A 19806-nucleotide genomic window follows, 5' to 3' on the forward strand; every position below is an offset into this window, starting at 1 on the left:
AATGTCTGGAGCCCCTTAGAAAATCTCCACCAGGAGAAAGGGTTAAAGGACAAGGGAGCAATGAAAAGTGTTATTTGGCAGAGGCTGCAGGTTTGGGTTTTAATAATCAAACACCACAAGTGACAGGAAGGATTCCAAATGGCTCTGAGGCACTGCAAAGGGACACAAAGTGTGGAGAAATAAAAATTCCAGTGGATGGAGGGGTGCAGTGAGAGGGTCACCTCAGCTCTGAGGGATCCTGAATTTCTGGACTGTAAAAATGGCTTCAAAAAGGTGGTCAAAAATGGCTTCAGGTGGATTTACCTGGAAGTGAGGCCTCACCCCCTTTCCCAGGAAATTCCAGGTGTTTGAGCACCATTCCTTTGCTCTGCCCTCCTCCCAAAGCAGGAGCTGAGCAGGGCAGCTCAGGAGAGCTGAACACCAAACACAGGCAGCAGCTTTCATTTATTAATAACAAAAATTCAACTTATTCCCCCCTGGCCTGGCTGCTTTAATCCAGAATATCTCCATGCACGAGCTGCTCCCACAGGAACAGAAACCACCACCAAAGCCAACCCACAACAAACCAAAAAACCCAAACACAACCCAACTTCCTCTGCAGCTCCCTAAAATCCTGCATGCATCACCTTTGGCACAGACAGCTCTTGGCAAAGCAGCGGGAGCTGCAGAAAATGGCATTTGTCAGGCATTCAATATTCAGCTCCACATCTCTGACACAAAGCAGCTCCCTCCAAAGCCCAGGAGCTGCCCCACACATTTGGATCCACAGCCCACTGCCAAAAACTCCCCCAGGATTCACTCCAAGAACGCTGAAAGCTGCAATCCTTCACCCTCCTCGCATTTTTGGTGCCATTTCTGGTTTCTCTGGGCCCTGTAACAGCAGAATAATGAACACAGATGATGTTAAAACCATGGGAAGGAGTGGGAAAACCATGGAGGTTCTCACAGTGCCAGGGATTTGCAGGGGCAAAGCAGAAACTGGAGATAATTACATTGATAACGTGAAATAATTAATTAATCATCGGCCAGAAAAGAAATATTTGGCCAATTTACTGCCTGTGAGGACACCACTCACTGCCAGTTCCTCCCCAGCTCCCTTGATGATGCCAGCAGGAAAATTCAGGGAGAAAAGGGAAATTCGGAGAAAAGGGAAATTCATAGAAAAACCCTTCTGGCTGGTATTAAATGTTCTATTTATCTCAAAATCAGCATTTTTAGCAATGAGCAGCAGTTTTTTACTTGCTCTTTTCCTGAGAGCTTTGCACAGGGTGTCCCATGGTGCGTGCAGGATGAGGGAAAGCTGCCCCGTTCTGACAGCACAGGGTGCCCACTGCAGCCTGGCCTGGACTAATTCCTTCCACTGCCTTTTCCAGCAGTGATTCATGGCTCTCTCAGCTTTCCTGGAAAACATTTCTCACACTCTGCAAGGTATGGAAAGCACAGGATATTCTCCTGGGCTGCCTTCTAACTGGGAATCTCTGTGCCTCTCTCTCTTGAGAGACAAAGAGCAGCTTTAATAACTTCATTCTACCAACTCTGATTGAATCATTTTTCCCCTAAATAGCAGAAGAAAACAAAACTTATACATATCTTTCACCCTATTCCCTGCATATCCTGGTTTCTTGGAACTCCAACCTTAGAAGCCTAAAAACCAGGTGCCTTTTTAATTATTTTATTGAAAGGAAATGCAGAAAGAGCCTCCCTGAGCACTTGTACCACCTGTTCAGTTTTGTTCTATTCTTGGAAGTCACAACACCACAAAGAGCTGTGTTACCTAGAGGGACTGTGCAATAATTACAAGTTCCCTGAGACTCCATGGCCGACTGGTTCCCCAAATCCCTCAGGTGTCACTTAAAGCCCAGACACAGCAGTGGGAGCAGCTCAGACCTGCCCCAAGCCCTGCTGAGCCTCTGATCCAGCTGAGCCCGAGGGTGCTGCTCCAAGGAACCTTCAAAGCAGCTCCCAGCCCTCATCTCCTCCTTTTCCATGAGGAATGGGAGGGACCTTTGATCCCCGTGCAGATCCCAGGTGGGGACACCAAAGCTCCCTGGGACATTTTCCACTCTGTTCTACCTGGGCTGCTGCAATTCCGCAGCAAACAAATCCTGCCCTCAGTGCCCAGAGCAGCTGGGGCTGCCCCTGCATCCCTGGCAGTGCCCAGGGCCAGGCTGGGCACTGGGGACAGTGGGAGGTGTCGCTGCCACGGCAGGGCTGGCACTGGGTGGGCTTTGATGTCCCTTCCATCCCAAACCATTCCATGATTCTGTGATTCATTCGAAGACCAAAACCCATTTCCAGTGTTGTAAAATGTTCCACGTGAAGGTCAAATAATAAACCTGAGGGTGATAACACACATGGAGGGAATTCCTAAGGTTTCAAAGGATCCCAAACTGATTTGGGTTGGAAGGGACATTAAAGATCATCTTATCCCACCCCTGCCATGGCAGGGACACCTCCCACTGTCCCCAGTGCCCAGCCTGGCCTTGGGCACTGCCAGGGGTGCAGGATGGAATTCCACGTTGTCCCGTTCCTCGGCTGCTCTAATGGCCTGGAAAGGCTCGGGATGGCCTTGGGGCAGCCCACGCTCCAAAGGACAAAAGGAGTCTTCAGGTTTTTCAGTTCTTCAGCGTTGTTTATGAATTCTTATCTACAAGATTTTCTCCCGGCCCAACAGAGTTCTGCACAGCACGTCAGCCATGAGCACACTGACTGCCCTCGGGGCGGTCACTGATCTTTATACCCAAAACTACATATAAGATATTTACCTTTTCCTCCCAATACCTTTCACCCTTATTGACGAGTGCACATTCAGTAAGAACCAATCTCAAAGTGCCACCATCACCATCGAAGATGGATGACAAGAAGAAGAAGAAGGAGGACAGGACATGCCCTAATTCCTCCATCTTGTCCCCTAGAACCCCCCTGTACCGAGATTCTAAACCCTGTGTTTCACACTCTAATTAACCCATCCCTTCACCATTTATCCCCGTGTGATCCTCCCATCCTCACACAGGTGTTGCTTCCTGTGCAGGATCAAAGTCCAACCACCAAACACTTCTGGCAACGTTCCAGGACCTCTGAGCCCCCCAAGGGTGGTCTCTGCACTTCAGGAATGTTGTGCTGAGTTCCCACACCATCCCAGCCCTGCCCACCCTGCCAGAGAGGAAATTGTTCCTAATATCTGACCTAAACCTGTAATTTTCCAGTTTGAGGCCATTCCCTGTGTGCTGTCCCTGCATCCCCTGGCCATTGTCTCTCTCCAGCTTTCCTGGGGCTCCTCCAGGCCCTGCAAGGCCACCCTGAGCTCAGCCCAAAGCTTCTCCTGTGCAGGTGAGCAATGCCAGCTGTGCCAGCCTTTCCTGCCAGCAGAGCTGCACAGACTGCTTCAGAATTTCTGTTTACGGCTTTTCTCAGCCCCCAGCCCTGTTTTGGAAACTCCCCCCACTCCTTTCTCCCCATGGAGGCAGAAAGGGCCCAAAGCTGCCAGCAGGGCTCAGCCCTGAGCTGTTCCTGCTGTGTTTGCAGCTGGTGCCCCTCTCCAAGGTGTTTCTGAGGAACCTCATCAACTCCTGCAACAACAACGTTGCAGTGAGAGGAAAAAGCCGAGCTGTGTGCTCAGCCCTCAGCAAACACTGCCAGCACCACTGCGCCCCTCTGAGCAGCCCAGCCTTATCCCCGTTTCCAGCTGAGCTGGGCTCTGCCTGAAGCGCTCCTCTAAACCTGCAGTGCTTTCATGTGCCCAAGTTCCTCCGCGGAACAGCCTGGCCGCGACCGAGAGCCCCTTGCAGCAGGCACAGTTGCACAAACTCTGTTTCAGATTTTAAGCACCGCAAACCAATCGCTCCTCAAAGCGATCTGATCCAACAGCCTCTACCCTGACAGTGCCTGAAGGCAGCTCAGAAAATCCCAGCTGGCATTTCCAACCTGGCCGGCAGAGCGAGGAAAGAGCTGAAGCTGCATTTCCAGTTCCACCTTCTGCAACTCCAGTATTGCAGCAGGGGCTGAAATGCCAAATTAGAGAGTCCAAATCTGCATTTGCAAGGCAAAGCCCTAAGCAGGACAGGCAGCAACAAAGGGAGACCCAAAAAACTGGGGGGAGGGAGAGAGATTAAACAATAATTTACAAATACATGGAATAAATACAGCCAGAGCTCTCTGCTCATTAGTGAATTTGTGTCCCACACCCAATCTATTTTAAAAAATAAAGATTCTTCACTTTCAGGCTGGCACATGAAAATCTTGCAGCATTTCTTTGCTCACGGTGACCGTGTTTAATTTTTGCATGCAGCTCTTTTCCCCAAACCCTCATGGTCTGTCATGCTGGGTTTTGTTCTCCTCTCCCTCCCAGGGTCCTTTCCCTTGGGCTGAGTTTATCCTTGGGCAGATTTTAAGGATAAATACAATGGTGATTAAACCACCAGCACCAAACACTGAACTGGGGCACTTTAACCCAGGCTCAGCCCAGGACAGGGTGACACAGAAGGAGGATTTAACTCTGCTTTCCAATTTACTGAGTGATCACCACCTCATTCCTGTCATTCCACCTGCTCCTCCCAGAACCAAGCATTTGTTACATTTATCTCTTCAGGATTTTTTTACATTTTACCTTTCCCAGCATCATTACTCACCAAGGCACTGCAAAGATGGATTTACCACAAATAACTGCAGGAGCTGATGCACAGTGAGAAATGAACACCTCCCAAAGCCAGCCAGCATTGGTTCCCCAGCCCAAAGTGGTCCCTAAATAGCAGCAAGCCAGGTCCCAGCTCCTCCTCATGCCCCTGAATTCCACAGCTCAGTGGGGCTGGATTGCACTCTGTACTTATCTTTATTTATCTTTATTTATCTTTATTCCAGCACTGACAACTCCACAGAACCGATCAGAGACAGTCACTGGAATAATTTTCATTTAACCCAAATCCACTGTCCCACCAGGGCTGGAGGGACAGGACACAGAATGGCCTCAGCTGGAGGGCAGGGCGGGATGGGATTTTGGGAATTGGGAATTTTTGGGAATTTCTGGGAATTAGGGAGGGGCTGGGATGGAATCCCCAGAGCTGGGGCTGTCCTGGCTCCCTGGCAGTGCCCAAGGATGGATTTGGGACAGTGGGAGGTGGCAATGAGAGCATCCCTGAGCTCCTCCACCCCAAACCATTGTGATCCCACGCAATAAAAACCTCACTCAGCGCTTCCAGATCTCCTGTGAACCACGGAAGGGATTCCCAGCAGTGCCTAGGAATGATTCAGCCGCTCATTATTTCCCCTGGTTCATTAATTCCCTCTGATTAACAAACACTTCGCAGCCATTTTGTGCTTCCCACACACCTTCTGTATCATCTCTGGGGTCAGAGGTTTAGGATTTTTCTCTTTTGCTTTTCCTGTTTACCTGCCATTGCTGAAAAGTAAAAAAAAATTAAATAAAAAATTCTAACAGGTAAGGCAGTTGTCCCTGAAGTGTTTTCTAAATTTCTATGGTGTTTTTCCAGCTGTCCCACTGAGTGAAGATGTGACATAATCCCATTGGAGCAGGATGAAAAGTTCTGTACTTAACAATTTATTATCATGAAAAATGCAGCTGTGCTGTGCCAAAACTACGACTTGAGGGAGAGCAAAGATAAGGATGGAAACAGCAGGTGTGTCTGGGGCTGTTTTCATTTCCAGCTCCTTCTAACACGACAGCAGGGTTTGTTTCACTCCAATATTAAAGATATCATCCCACAAGCAGAAATTCCGTGTTCACCCTCTGACACATCCCCTGTGACTAAGGGAAAAACAAGAGGAAACCAAAAATTCAACTTAACACAGGAGCTGGTCAGAGCAGGCTGGTGTTTGTGTGATCTTTAAAGAATGACATTTTCCACTGCACTCACACAAGGAACAATGGAAGAGAAACTTCAAAAATATTTTCTAAGAACGTTCTGGGAGGGAAGGAAAAAACTCAGAGCAATTACAAGAAGTTTCTGCATTTCAAAGAACAAAACAAGGGCACCTGGAATTTTCAAAAGGATTTCTAAAGCACTACTAAAGATCATGGAATGGTTTGATTGGAAGAGACTTAAAAGAGCATCTCATTCCAAACCTCTGATAAAATAATAAAAAATAATAAAAGATAATAAAAGAGGCACAGAAGAGCCTGGAATTTATCCCAAATCTGCTGCACTTTTGGTGAGGTTAATGTAATTATCTTAGCCATTAATTAGTGCCACATCAGCAGCACACTGGCATTTAAAGCTGTTCAGGTACAGAACAACAGAGCTCTGAGGGTGCATTTTATTTCTTTATTTATTCAGATGGCAACAACCCACCTGCTTTGATTAAAGGAGCAAAAAAAGTCAGCATTAGCAAATAAATTTCTGAAAATATTTTAAATTCCTGAATATTTCAGGCAGCGATTTTTGGGCTAGGAACTCCCACTTGCTGAAAGCCAACAGAGTTCTGCATCTCCTACCAAACTCAGGCAGAGAAATGTCTGGAAGTGCCTTTTTCCCAGCAGGGGAGAGAAACCAAACATCCCTGCAGGTAAAACAGATAAAACATCCCTGCAGGGAAAACAGATAAAACATCCCTGCAGGGAAAACAGATCAACCAAATATCCCTGCAGGGAAAACAGATCAACCAAACATCCCTGCAGGTAAAACAGATCAACCAAACATCCCTGCAGGGAAAACAGATCAACCAAATATCCCTGCAGGTAAAACAGATCAACCAAACATCCCTGCAGGGAAAACAGATAAAACATCCCTGCAGGTAAAACAGATAAACCAAACATCCCTGCAGGGAAAACAGATCAACCAAACATCCCTGCAGGGAAAACAGATAAAACATCCCTGCAGGTAAAACAGATAAACCAAACATCCCTGCAGGGAAAACAGATCAACCAAATATCCCTGCAGGTAAAACATCCCTGCAGGTAAAACAGATCAACCAAATATCCCTGCAGGTAAAACAGATAAAACATCCCTGCAGGTAAAACAGATCAACCAAACATCCCTGCAGGGAAAACAGATAAACCAAATATCCCTGCAGGTAAAACAGATCAACCAAACATCCCTGCAGGGAAAACAGATCAACCAAACATCCCTGCAGGGAAAACAGATAAACCAAATATCCCTGCAGGTAAAACAGATCAACCAAATATCCCTGCAGGTAAAACAGATAAAACCAAATATCCCTGCAGGTAAAACAGATCAACCAAACATCCCTGCAGGGAAAACAGATCAACCAAATATCCCTGCAGGTAAAACAGATCAACCAAATATCCCTGCAGGTAAAACAGATAAAACATCCCTGCAGGGAAAACAGATAAAACCAAACATCCCTGCAGGTAAAACAGATAAAAACAAACATCCCTGCAGGGAAAACAGATAAAACATCCCTGCAGGTAAAACAGATAAAACAAACAAACATCCCTGCAGGTAAAACAGATCAACCAAACATCCCTTCAGAGCAGGGGGAAGCACAGAATTGCACTTTGGAAGGAACGGATTCAGGACCAACCTCTCCTGACAGCAGCTCCTGAGGAGAATTCCTGCCCTTCAGCTGCTCTGAGCTTTGGGGTTGGGATAAATCCCTGCAAAACTCCCAAAATTTGGTTTATTTGTACCTTACACAGATTCTAAGGCTTCCCCAAGGGGAGAACACCCCATGATTTCTTTGGGAAATTCTTCTGTGGTGGTTTTGGGGAGGCCCTGCTGATCTCACCTGCCCTGAGCTGATTTTTCTGTGGTTCACAACCCCAGGCAGGAGCTGCTCATTCTTTCCACTGCCTGTCCCTGCAGCTGCTTCATCCTGGAGCCTCAGGAAAATTCAAATTTCGTCAGAGTTTCCATGAGCCAGGCAAGGCTGGTCCCACTGGATGGCACCTGGACCAAGGAATGTGCACAGGGATGGGCAAAACCAGCCCAGGGATGGGGAAAACAGCCCAGGGATGGGGAAAACACCCCAGGGATGGGGAAAACAGCCCAGGGATGGGGAAAACAGCCCAGGGATGGGGAAAACACCCCAGGGATGGGGAAAAACAGCCCAGGGATGGGGAAAACAGCCCAGGGATGGGGAAAACAGCCCAGGGATGGGGAAAACAGCCCAGGGATGGGGAAAAACAGCCCAGGGATGGGGAAAACACCCCAGGGATGGGGAAAAACAGCCCAGGGATGGGGAAAACACCCCAGGGATGGGGAAAAACAGCCCAGGGATGGGGAAAACACCCCAGGGATGGGGAAAACAGCCCAGGGATGGGGAAAACACCCCAGGGATGGGGAAAAACAGCCCAGGGATGGGGAAAACACCCCAGGGATGGGGAAAAACAGCCCAGGGATGGGGAAAACACCCCAGGGATGGGGAAAACAGCCCAGGGATGGGGAAAACACCCCAGGGATGGGGAAAACACCTCAGGGATGGGGAAAACAGCCCAGGGATGGGGAAAAACAGCCCAGGGATGGGGAAAACAGCCCAGGGATGGGGAAAACAGCCCAGGGATGGGGAAAAACAGCCCAGGAAGGGGCAAAACACCCCAGGAAGGGGCAAAACCAGCCCAGCAATTCCCACTGATTCCCTCTCCTCAAGTTCTGCTTCAGAAACTCTTTCTTACTATTAAATATCACAACCTGCAAGAAATGGACATTTCAGTTCTTACTTCATCACCTTCTTGCACAGTAATGGAGATTTTCATTCTTATTTCATCATTTTTTTCCATAGTAATGGACATTTTCATTCTTATTTCCTATTTCCACAGTAGTGGACATTTTAGTTCTTATTTTCTATGTCCATAGTTTTGGACATTTTAATTCTTATTTCATCTTATTTTTCCACAGTAATGAACGTTTTAATTATTATTTTCTGCTTCCATAGCAATGGACACTTTAATTCTTATTTCATCTTCTTTTTCCACAGTTACAAATTTTAGTTCTGATTTTCTTTTTCCACAGCAATGGACATTTTAATTCTTATTTTCTATGTCCATAATAATGGAAATTTTAATTCTTATTTCATCTTCTATTTCCACAATAATAGAAATTTTACTTCTTATTTTCTATTTCCATAGTAATGGGCATTTTAATTCTTATATTCTACTACCATAGTACTGGATATTTTAATTCTTATTTCCTACTTCAATAGTATTGGACTTTAGTTCTTACTTCATCATCTTTTTCCACAGCTATGGACATTTTAATTCTTATTTTCTATGTCCATAATAATGGAAATTTTAATTCTTATTTAATCTTATTTTTCCACAGTAATGAACATTTGAATTATTATTTTCTACTTCCATAGCAATGGACATTTTCTTATTTCCTATGTCCCTAATAATGGAAATTTTAGTTCTTATTTCATATTCTTTTTCCACAGTAACAAATTTTAGTTCTGATTTTCTATTTCCACAGTATTGGACATTTTAATTCTTATTTCATCTTTTTTTTTTTTTTTTCCCACAGTAACGAACATTTTAATTCTTATTTCCTATTTCCACAGTATTGGACACTTTAATTCTTATTTCATCTTCTACTTCCACAGTAACAGAAATTTTAGTTCTGGTTTTCTTTTTCTACAGCAATGGACATTTTAGTTCTTATTTTCTATGTCCATAGTTTTGGACATTTTAATTCTTATTTCATCTTATTTTCCCACAGTAATGAACGTTTTAATTATTATTTTCTACTTCCATAGCAATGGACACTTTAGTTCTTATTTCATCTTCTTTTTCCACAGTTACAAATTTTAGTTCTGATTTTCTTTTTCCACAGCAATGGACATTTTAATTCTTATTTTCTATGTCCATAATAATGGAAATTTTAAATCTTATTTCATCTTCTTTTTCCACAGTAACAAATTTTAATTCTTATTTTCTGTGTCCATAATAATGGAAATTTTAGTTCTTATTTCATTTTCTTTTTCCACAGTAATGGAAATTTTAATTCTTATTTTCTATGTCCACAGCAATGGACATTTTAATTCTTATTTTCCATGTCCATAATAATGGAAATCTTAATTCTTATTTCATCTTCTATTTCCACAGTAATGGAAATTTTAGTTCTTATTTTCTATTTCCACAGCAGTGGACATTTTAATTCTTATTTCATCTTATTTTTCCACAGTAATGAACGTTTTAATTATTATTTTCTGCTTCCATAGCAATGGACACTTTAATTCTTATTTCATCTTCTTTTTCCACAGTAACGGAAATTTTAGTTCTGATTTTCTATTTCCACAGTATTGGACATTTGAATTCTTATTTCATCTTATTTTTCCACAGCAACGGACATTTTAATTCTTATTTTCTATGTCCATAGTATTGGAAATTTTAATTCTTATTTCATTTTTTTTTTTCCCACAGTAATGGACATTTTAAATCTTATTTTCTATTTCCACAGTTTTGGACATTTTAGTTCTTATTTCATCACCTTTTTGCACAATAATGGACATTTTCATTCTTATTTCCTATTTCCATACTATTGGACACTTTAATTCTTTTTTCATCACTTTTTTCCACAGCTATGGACATTTTAATTCTTATTTTCTATTTCCATAGTATTGCACATTTTAGTTCTTATTTCATCTTCTTTTTCCACAGTTTTGGACATTTTAATTCTTATTTCCTATTTCCACAGTATTGGACACTTTAATTCTTATTTCATCTTCTATTTCCACAGTAAGAAATTTTAGCTCTGATTTTCTTTTTCCGCAGCAATGGACATCTTAATTCTTATTTTCCATGTCCATAATAATGGAAATCTTAATTCTTATTTCATCTTTTTTTTCCACAGCAATGGACATTTTAATTCTTATTTCCTACTTCCATACTATTGGACACTTTAACTCTTATTTCATCTTTTTTTTCCCACAGCTATGGACATTTTAAATCTTATTTTCTATTTCCATAGTATTGCACATTTTAGTTCTTATTTCATCTTCTTTTCCCACAGTTTTGGACATTTTACTTCTTACTCTCTAAAAGTCAAAAACTTCCATTTGATGGGGTTTTTAATGACTATTTTATAATAAAAATTGATAAATTGATTTTAAAAAATGATAAATGTATCAGATTTTTATAATAAATTTAAATCAAAGGAACTCAAACCCCCTGAGAGCTCAATAACCACGAGTTCTTTGCCAGCACCAAAATAACTCCAAAGAAAACCTCAAAAATCAAAATGACAGCCAGCTCCTCACTTGTGCCGATGTGCCCAGGGAAGAGGGAATTATATTTTAATAAATGGAATTCACTGAGTATGGACAGCTCTGCTCTGGTGAGGGATCAGTCACAATTCATGATTTAATTCTGGTTATCTCTGGCAGGGTAAAACACGGCAGGAGCACAGCAAGGCTGCAGAGCGGCTTCTGGAAGGTTCTGCTGCCCCCCAGAGCTGGCAGAGCCCCACTGACCCCACTGAGCAACCCATGTTCAATATCAGCACCCCAAAACGGGGACAGGGACACCCCACTGACCCCACTGAGCAACCCATGTTCAACACCAGCACCCCAAACTGGGACAGGGACACCCCACTGACCCCACTGACCCCTAAACTGGGACAGGGACACCCCACTGACCCCACTGACCCCTCATGTCCAACACCAGCACCCCAAACTGGGACAGGGACACCCCACTGACCCCACTGAGCAACCCATGTTCAACACCAGCACCCCAAAACGGGGACAGGGACACCCCACTGACCCCTCGTGTTCAACACCAGCACCCCAAACTGGGACAGGGACACCCCACTGACCCCACTGAGCAACCCATGTTCAATATCAGCACCCCAAACTGGGACAGGGACACCCCACTGACCCCACTGACCCCTCGTGTTCAACACCAGCACCCCAAACTGGGACAGGGACACCCCACTGACCCCACTGACCCCTCGTGTCCAACACCAGCACCCCAAACTGGGACAGGGACACCCCACTGACCCCTCATGTCCAACACCAGCACCCCAAACTGGGACAGGGACACCCCACTGACCCCACTGACCCCTCGTGTTCAATACCAGCACCCCAAACATTCTGGGACAGTGACTTCCATCCTTTAATTCTGCATCACAGCCACAAAAAGAACTCAATGATATTTCAGAGCTCTGCCCCAAGTTCAGTTTCACTGAGCACAGCCCACATTTCAATCATTGCCAGAATATTTCTGTATTTTATGAGGGAAAAAAAGCACCTGGTCAACAAGAGATAAAACCCCAATGAAAACAACCCCAAATGGCCACTGAGAAAGTGCTGAATAAATCAATAAACCACAAATAAACCCAGAATTACCAAAGCCCAGAATTACCAAACCCAGGTCCCTGCAGCATCCTTGGGGTCCCACCCCAGGATTTTCTGTTTCCACACAGGAACAACCCCCAGACTCCGCTGCAATTTCTGAATAAACATTAAAAAATAAAAAGCATTTAAAAAAAAACTATAGAAGCAAATAAAAACCACCCCAGAAGCATTAAAAACTATAAACACTGTCACAATTCAATATATGAAATTGCTTCATTGATTTTTAATTCTTTCCCTCATCTTCAGTAGTCCTGACCTTCAGTTAAAACATCAAGTAATGTTATTTATTAATAACCAATATTATTTATGAATTTATAACCCCTGCTCATTAAAACCTGAATATGAACTGCTTCAGCAATAACCTGTCCCAGGATTCAATCCCTGCTGCTCTCATTGCTGTGCCCGGCACAGTTCTGTCCCTGTGATATTGAGAATTATTGATGCTGATGTGGCTGAGGGGGTCTGGGCTGAGCTCCACCTCTGAACCCATGAAAACTTCCCCAAAGGCCAGGGAGAAAGTGCTGAATAAAGAAAGAAATAAATAATTCACAAATAAACCCAGAATTACCAAAGCCCAGAATTACCAAACCCAGGTCCCTGCAGCATCCCTGGGGTCCCACCCCAGGATTTTCTGTTTCCACACAAGAACAACCCCCAGACTCCACTGCAATTTCTGATTGAGCATCAAAAAATAAAAAGCATTTAAAAAAAGCTATAGAAGCAAAAAAGAAACCCAGAAGCATTAAAAATACTGTCACAATTCAATATATGAAATTGCTTCATTGTTTTTAATTATTTCCTTCACCTTCAGTTCTCCCGACCTTCAGTTAAAACACCAGGTAATGTTATTTATTAATAACCAATATTATTTATGAATTTATAACCACTGCTTATTAAAACCTGAATATGAACTGCTTCAGCAATAACCTGACACAGAAATTGAGATTGATTTTATTTTTTTTTAACCTTCAAAACAGATGCAGGTGCCAATAATTCATTTTATATTCCCATGAGGGAAACTGGGCCAAAACCAGGGCTGTGGTCACAAAAATCTATAAATGTAAAACCACATTTTATTTTTATATAATCTGCTTTTAAACTGGTTTGGTTTTAATCCCAGGAGCTTCAAAAAGGTGAAGTGAAAGGATCCCAAGGTAGGGAGGGATCGGCAGGAAATTCAGATTTTTCAATATTTCCTTAATATTTCTTCAATATTTCCTCAATATCTCTTCAATATTTACTCAAGATTTCTTCAATATTTACTTAATATTTCCTTACTATTTCTTCAATATTTCCTTAATATTGCTTCAATATTTCATCAATATTTCTTCAATATTTCAATATATCCTCAATATTTGCTTAATATTTCTTCAATATTTCCTTAATATTTCCTTAATATTTCTTCAAGATTTCCTCAAGATTTCCTCAAGATTTCTTCAATATTTGCTTAATATTTCTTCAATATTTGCTTAATATTGCTTCAATATATCCTCAATGTTTCTTCAATATTTCAATATATCCTCAATATTTCCCTAATATTTCTTCAATATTTCCTTAATATTTTCTCAATATCTCCTCAATATCTCTTCAATATTTCCTTAATATTTCGCCAATATTTCTTCAATATTTCCTCAATATTTCTTCAATATTTCCTCAATATCTCCTCAATATCTCCATATTATTTCCTCAATATTTCAATATTTCCTTACTATTTCTTCAATATTTCCTCAATATTTCCTAAATATCTCTTCAATATTTCTTCAGTATTTCCTTAAGACTTCTTCAATATTTCCTCAATATTTCCATATTATTTCTTCAATATTTCTTCAATATTTCCTTATTATTTCTTAAATATTTTCTTAATATTTCTTCAATATTTGCTTAATATTTCCTTACTATTTCCTCAATATTTCCTCAATATTTCTTCAATATTTCAATATATCCTCAATATTTCCCTAATATTTTTTCAATATTTCTTCAATATTTTCTCAATATTTCCTTAATATTTCTTCAATATTTCCTCAATATCTCCTCAATATTTCTTCAATATATCCTCAATATTTCTTCAAGATTTCCTCAATATTTCCTCAATATCTCCTCAATATCGCCTCAATATTTCCATATTATTTCTTCAATATTTCTTCAATATTTCTTCAATATTTCTTCAATATTTCCATATTATTTCTTCAATATTTCTTCAATATTTCCATATTATTTCTTCAATATTTCTTCAATATTTCCTTAATATTTCTTCAATATTTCCTCAATATTTCCTCAACATTTCCTCACCATTTCAGTTTTCCAGGGAAGTTTTCCCAGAGCAAAGCTGTTCCATGGCAGAACTGCCAGCTCTCAGTTTCTCTGTGAGTTTAATTTGTTAATTAAGGAAAACTCGCTGCTGTGCTCATTAATTTGCAGAAATTAGCAGATTAAGTTAATTATCACTCAGCCCTTCAAGGTGGAAGTGACTTTCCCAGCAGAGCCACCATGGAAATAGGATAAAATACGGGGTAAAATATGGAAACGGGTTTGAAATCTGATTTTTAAACCCCGAAACGTCCCCAAGTGCCAAATCTGGAACGCTCTGAGATGGAAACCCCAGCACTCAACCCTCAGCAATTCCATATTTCCATGGAATTTCAGGGAAAATTGTCCCAGTCCAAAATCCCTGCCAGCCCTAAAGCCAGAGATTTTCAGAGAAATTCCATTTTTATAGGAACCATTTGTGCTGCTCTTGGCCCTCAGTGGGGGGAAATGGAAAATGGATTTGGGGTTTGGTTAAGGCTGGGATTCAATGGGTGAGATGGGATTTTGTGTTTATTGGTTTTTATTTAGATCACAGTTATTACAATATAATTATTTCTATTTAAAACTGTGAGTTTTATAGAATTTTATTTTCATTAATTAAAAATGGAGCTGTATTTTTGTAAGGGTTTTAAGGATAAATTGTTGAATTAAGAAATGACACTTCGAGGGGAAATGCAAACTGGATTTGGGGGTTGGTTAAGGTTGGCATTCAATGTGTGAGATGGGATTTTTTATTTATTGGTTTTTATTTAGATCACAGTTATTATAAGTATTTCTATTTGAAACTGTGAGTTTTACAGTATTTTATTTCCATAAATTAAAAATGGACTTCAATTTTTATAAGGATTTTAAGGAGAAATTGTTGAATTAAGAAATGACACTTTAAGGGGAAATGCAAACTGGATTTGGGGTTTTTGGTTAAGGTTGGCATTAAATGTGTGAGAGGGATTTTTTATTTATATCACAGTTATTACATTACTTATATTTAAAACTGTGAGTTCTACAGTATTTTTTTTCATTAATTATAATGAAGTTGTTATTTTTATAAAGATTTAAGGATAAATTGTTGAATTAAGAAATGACACTTTGAGGGGAAATGGAAACTGGATTTGGGGTTTTTGGTTAAGGTTGGGATTCAATGTGTGGGATGGGATTTTTTTATTTATTGGTTTTTATTTAGATCACAGTTATTACAGTAATTATTTATACTTAAAACTGTGAGTTGTGTAGTATTTTATTTTCATTAATTAGAAATGCAAATTGGTTTTTTTTATAAGGGTTTTAAGGAGAAATTGTTGAATTAAGAAATGACACTTTAGGGGAAATGGAAAATGGATTTGGGGTTTGGGTTAAGGTTGGGATTCAATGGGTGAGATGGGATTTTTTATTTATTGGTTTTTATTTATATCACAGTTATTATAATATAATTATTTCTATTTAAAACTGTGAGTTTTATAGAATTTTATTTTCATTAATTAAAAATGGAGCTGTATTTTTAGAAGGGTTTTAAGGATAAATTGTTGAATTAAGAAATGACACTTCGAGGGGAAATGCAAACTGGATTTGGGGGTTGGTTAAGGTTGGCATTCAATGTGTGAGATGGGATTTTTTATTTATTGGTTTTTATTTAGATCACAGTTATTATAAGTATTTCTATTTGAAACTGTGAGTTTTACAGTATTTTATTTCCATAAATTAAAAATGGACTTCAATTTTTATAAGGGTTTAAAGGATAAATTGTTGAATTAAGAAATGACACTTTAAGGGGAAATGCAAACTGGATTTGGGGTTTTTGGTTAAGGTTGGCATTAAATGTGTGAGAGGGATTTTTTATTTATATCACAGTTATTACATTACTTATATTTAAAACTGTGAGTTCTACAGTATTTTTTTTCATTAATTATAATGGAGTTGGTATTTTTATAAAGATTTAAGGATAAATTGTTGAATTAAGAAATGACACTTTGAGGGGAAATGGAAACTGGATTTGGGGTTTGGTTAAGGTTGGGATTCAATGTGCGAGATGGGATTTTTTGTTTATTAGTTTTTATTTCTATTACAGTTTCCCAAACTGTGAATGTTACAGTATTTTATTTCCATAAATTAAAAATGGACTTGTATTTTTAAAAGGGTTTTAACGAGAAATTGTTGAATTAAGAAATGATGCTTGCAGGGGAAATGCAAACTGGATTTGGGGTTTGGTTAAGGTTGGGATTCAATGTGTGGGATGGGATTTTTTGTTTATTGGTTTTTATTTAGATCACAGTTATTACAATTATTTATGTTTAAAACTGTGAGTTTTATAGTATTTTATTTTCATTAATTACCAATGCAAATTGGTTTTTTTTATAAGGGTTTTAAGGATAAATTGTTTCATTAAGAAATGACACTTTAAGGGGAAATGCAAACTGGATTTGGGGTTTGGTTAAGGTTGGCATTCAATGTGTGAGATGGGATTTTTTATTTATTGGTTTTTATTTAGATCACAGTTATATTATAATTATTTCTATTTAAAACTGTGAGTTTTACAGTATTTTATTTTCATTAATTATAAAATGGAGCCGTATTATTATAAGGGTTTTAAGGATAAATTGTTTAATTAAGAAATGATACTAAGGGGAAATGGAAACTGGATTTGGGGTTTGGGTTAAGGTTGGGATTCAATGTGTGAGATGGGATTTTTTATTTATTAGTTTTGATTTACATCACAGTTATTATATTATAGCTATTACTTATATTTCAAACCATGAGTTTTACAGTATTTTATTTTCATTAATTATAATGGAGTTGTATTTTTATAAAGATTTAAGGATAAATTGTTGAATTAAGAAATGACACTTTGAGGGGAAATGCAAACTCGATTTGGGTTTTTTGTTAAGGTTGGGATTCAATGTGCGAGATGGGATTTTTTATTTATTAGTTTTTATTTATATTACAATTTCCCAAACTGTGAGTGTTATAATATCTTATTTCCATAAATTAAAAATGGAGCTGCATTTTTATAAGGGTTTTCAGGATAAATTGTTTAATTAAGAAATGATATTTCAATTATTTTTACTTTCAACTTAATTACTCACTACTTGTGGTTTGTAATGTGGAGTTTTAATTTAATTACACAATATGACTTATGAAAAAGGATTAGCTTCTGTTTTAAAACTTTTCTCTTGTTTGATATATATATAATTATTATCTATTAAAACTTATTGAAACTATATTAAAATTTGACACATGCCTGGGGATGAGCCAGGGAAATGTTTCACCTGCTTGGATCTGAGAGCACAAATCCCACCAAAACCAGCTCCTAAAAATGGAATATCACATGAAAAGGATGGAAAACCACAAAAACCTAATTGGAAATGATTTACTGCGACATTTCCTTAAATAAATGAGTACCCAGGAACAGAGTTTTTAAAATAAAACCCATCTGGGTGCTGGGTGAAGGAAAATTCCAATTCCTCAAGCACACACTCAACACTGAAGTTACAGATCCAAAGTGAAAATCAACTTCAGAAAATCCCAACTTTTCAAAGTAATTTGCCAAGTTGAAGATGAGAAGAAAGGGTTTTATCTGTGGGAATTTCCTGTATTTCAATAAAAAGAAAAAATCCAGAATCTGAAGGAATTCCTGACTGTGGTTTGGATAACTTGAGGAAGTGCTTGGGTAAATTGAATTTTTTTACTCTGCAAGGTTTTGGGGCTGGTATTAACAAACTGGGCATGAAGAATTTTAATTTCTTCTAAGAATAAATTGTCATTGAACAAAATTAACAGCAAGGTCAGGGTTCAAGAGACTGCTCACAAACCATTTCAAACTTCTGACTGCTCAGCTGGGATTATCAACAGCTCAATGACAAAATATTGAAGAACTGAAAAGGAGGAAGAGGAGGAAAATCCAAGCAGCACCTGCAGCACAAATCTTGATTTGTTTAGAAACAGTTCCAGTGCCTGTCTTGGCTCACCTTGGATTGGATCAACCCTCCTGAAATAGGGCAAGCCAGGATTATTGAGGGGCCTCTGAAGGGGGAAATCCCATTTCAATGGAGAGAAAAATTCCCATTTAACTGCAGAGAAAAAATCCCATTTAAATGGAGAGAAAAAATTCCCATTTAAATGGAGAGAAAAAATTCCCATTTAACTGCAGAGAAAAAATCCCATTTAACTGCAGAGAAAAATTCCCATTTAACTGCAGAGAAAAAAATCCCATTTAAATGGAGAGAAAAGGTGTTTTAGGAGTGTTCCATCTGCTGGGAAAAGCAGGGTGTTCACAGAGTGGAACCAACCAAACACAGCAAAATTCAGAGTTTTTACAAACACTGAGTGTGGGGATCCCTTGATCAGCACCAAATTCCACAGCTCTGCTGCACAAGTTGGGATTTTCTGGGCACATTTTGCACCAAACCAAAGGAATTTTCTAAAATTTCACCCCCTAACCAAGTGCAGCTTTTAAAATGGCCTTGGAATCCCTCCCAGGGGGTTCAGCGCCATTCCAGCGTGACCACATCACCTCACACACCCGAGGGACAAAACTCCTGCATTCCTTGGACACCAGAAGCACCAAAAGCTCTGCAAAACTGGACAAACCATGGCACAATGCAGTATTTTCCTCATTTTTAACAGAACTTTGTTTTTCTTACATCATCCCAATGCTGAGGGCGCCTTTAACACCTCCAAAATCTGGGATTCAGCCTCAGGGCCTCGTTCCGCTTTCCCTCTCTGCACCTTCCTGACATCTAGCCAACAAAACAAATTAAAAACGTGGCCAGTCCATGTGGCTTCCTAAAAATGTCACTTATTTCCAGCTTTCAAGGGTTATCAGCTCTTGCCAGCTCTGTCCTTTGATAAAATGAAGCTAAATTATGTTTTTCAGGGCTGAAATCCAGTGACCACACACCTAAACTGATTTTTCATCTATCAAAAGTCTGTGTGCACCTACCTTCCAAGGACCTCCACCTGCCTTTTTTTATTGAAGTTTTGCATTATTTATGAAACTTTGAGACCTTTCTTCCCACCTGCAGACAGACATGTATACAAGTTCAAGGCAGTTCTCCCATTCTTTACCTTGGAAATGTAATTTATGCAGGATCTGTGCATGGTGAAGACAACACAGTTTGTGCTGAGATGATGAGACTCAAATTCATCTGTAATCACTGCCCAATCTTTAATTTGTCACCACTGCCCCATCTTTAAGTCCATTATGTTTAACTCAAATCTTTTTAAAAACTAAGCACCACCTTAAGG

General features: G+C 39.8%; 1 protein-coding gene across 1 annotated transcript in view; it reads right to left on the bottom strand.

Annotated features, from left to right (window-relative positions):
• RCAN1 (regulator of calcineurin 1) overlaps nucleotides 1–19806 on the bottom strand; it is a 47286-nt gene that overhangs the window by 26590 nt on the left and 890 nt on the right. The window lies entirely within an intron of this gene.

The sequence above is a fragment of the Melozone crissalis genome, unplaced genomic scaffold, assembly GCF_028551555.1.
Source record: "Melozone crissalis strain CALT ecotype California unplaced genomic scaffold, PUWL_Pcris_2 ptg000187l_1, whole genome shotgun sequence".
Taxonomy (NCBI): domain Eukaryota; kingdom Metazoa; phylum Chordata; class Aves; order Passeriformes; family Passerellidae; genus Melozone; species Melozone crissalis.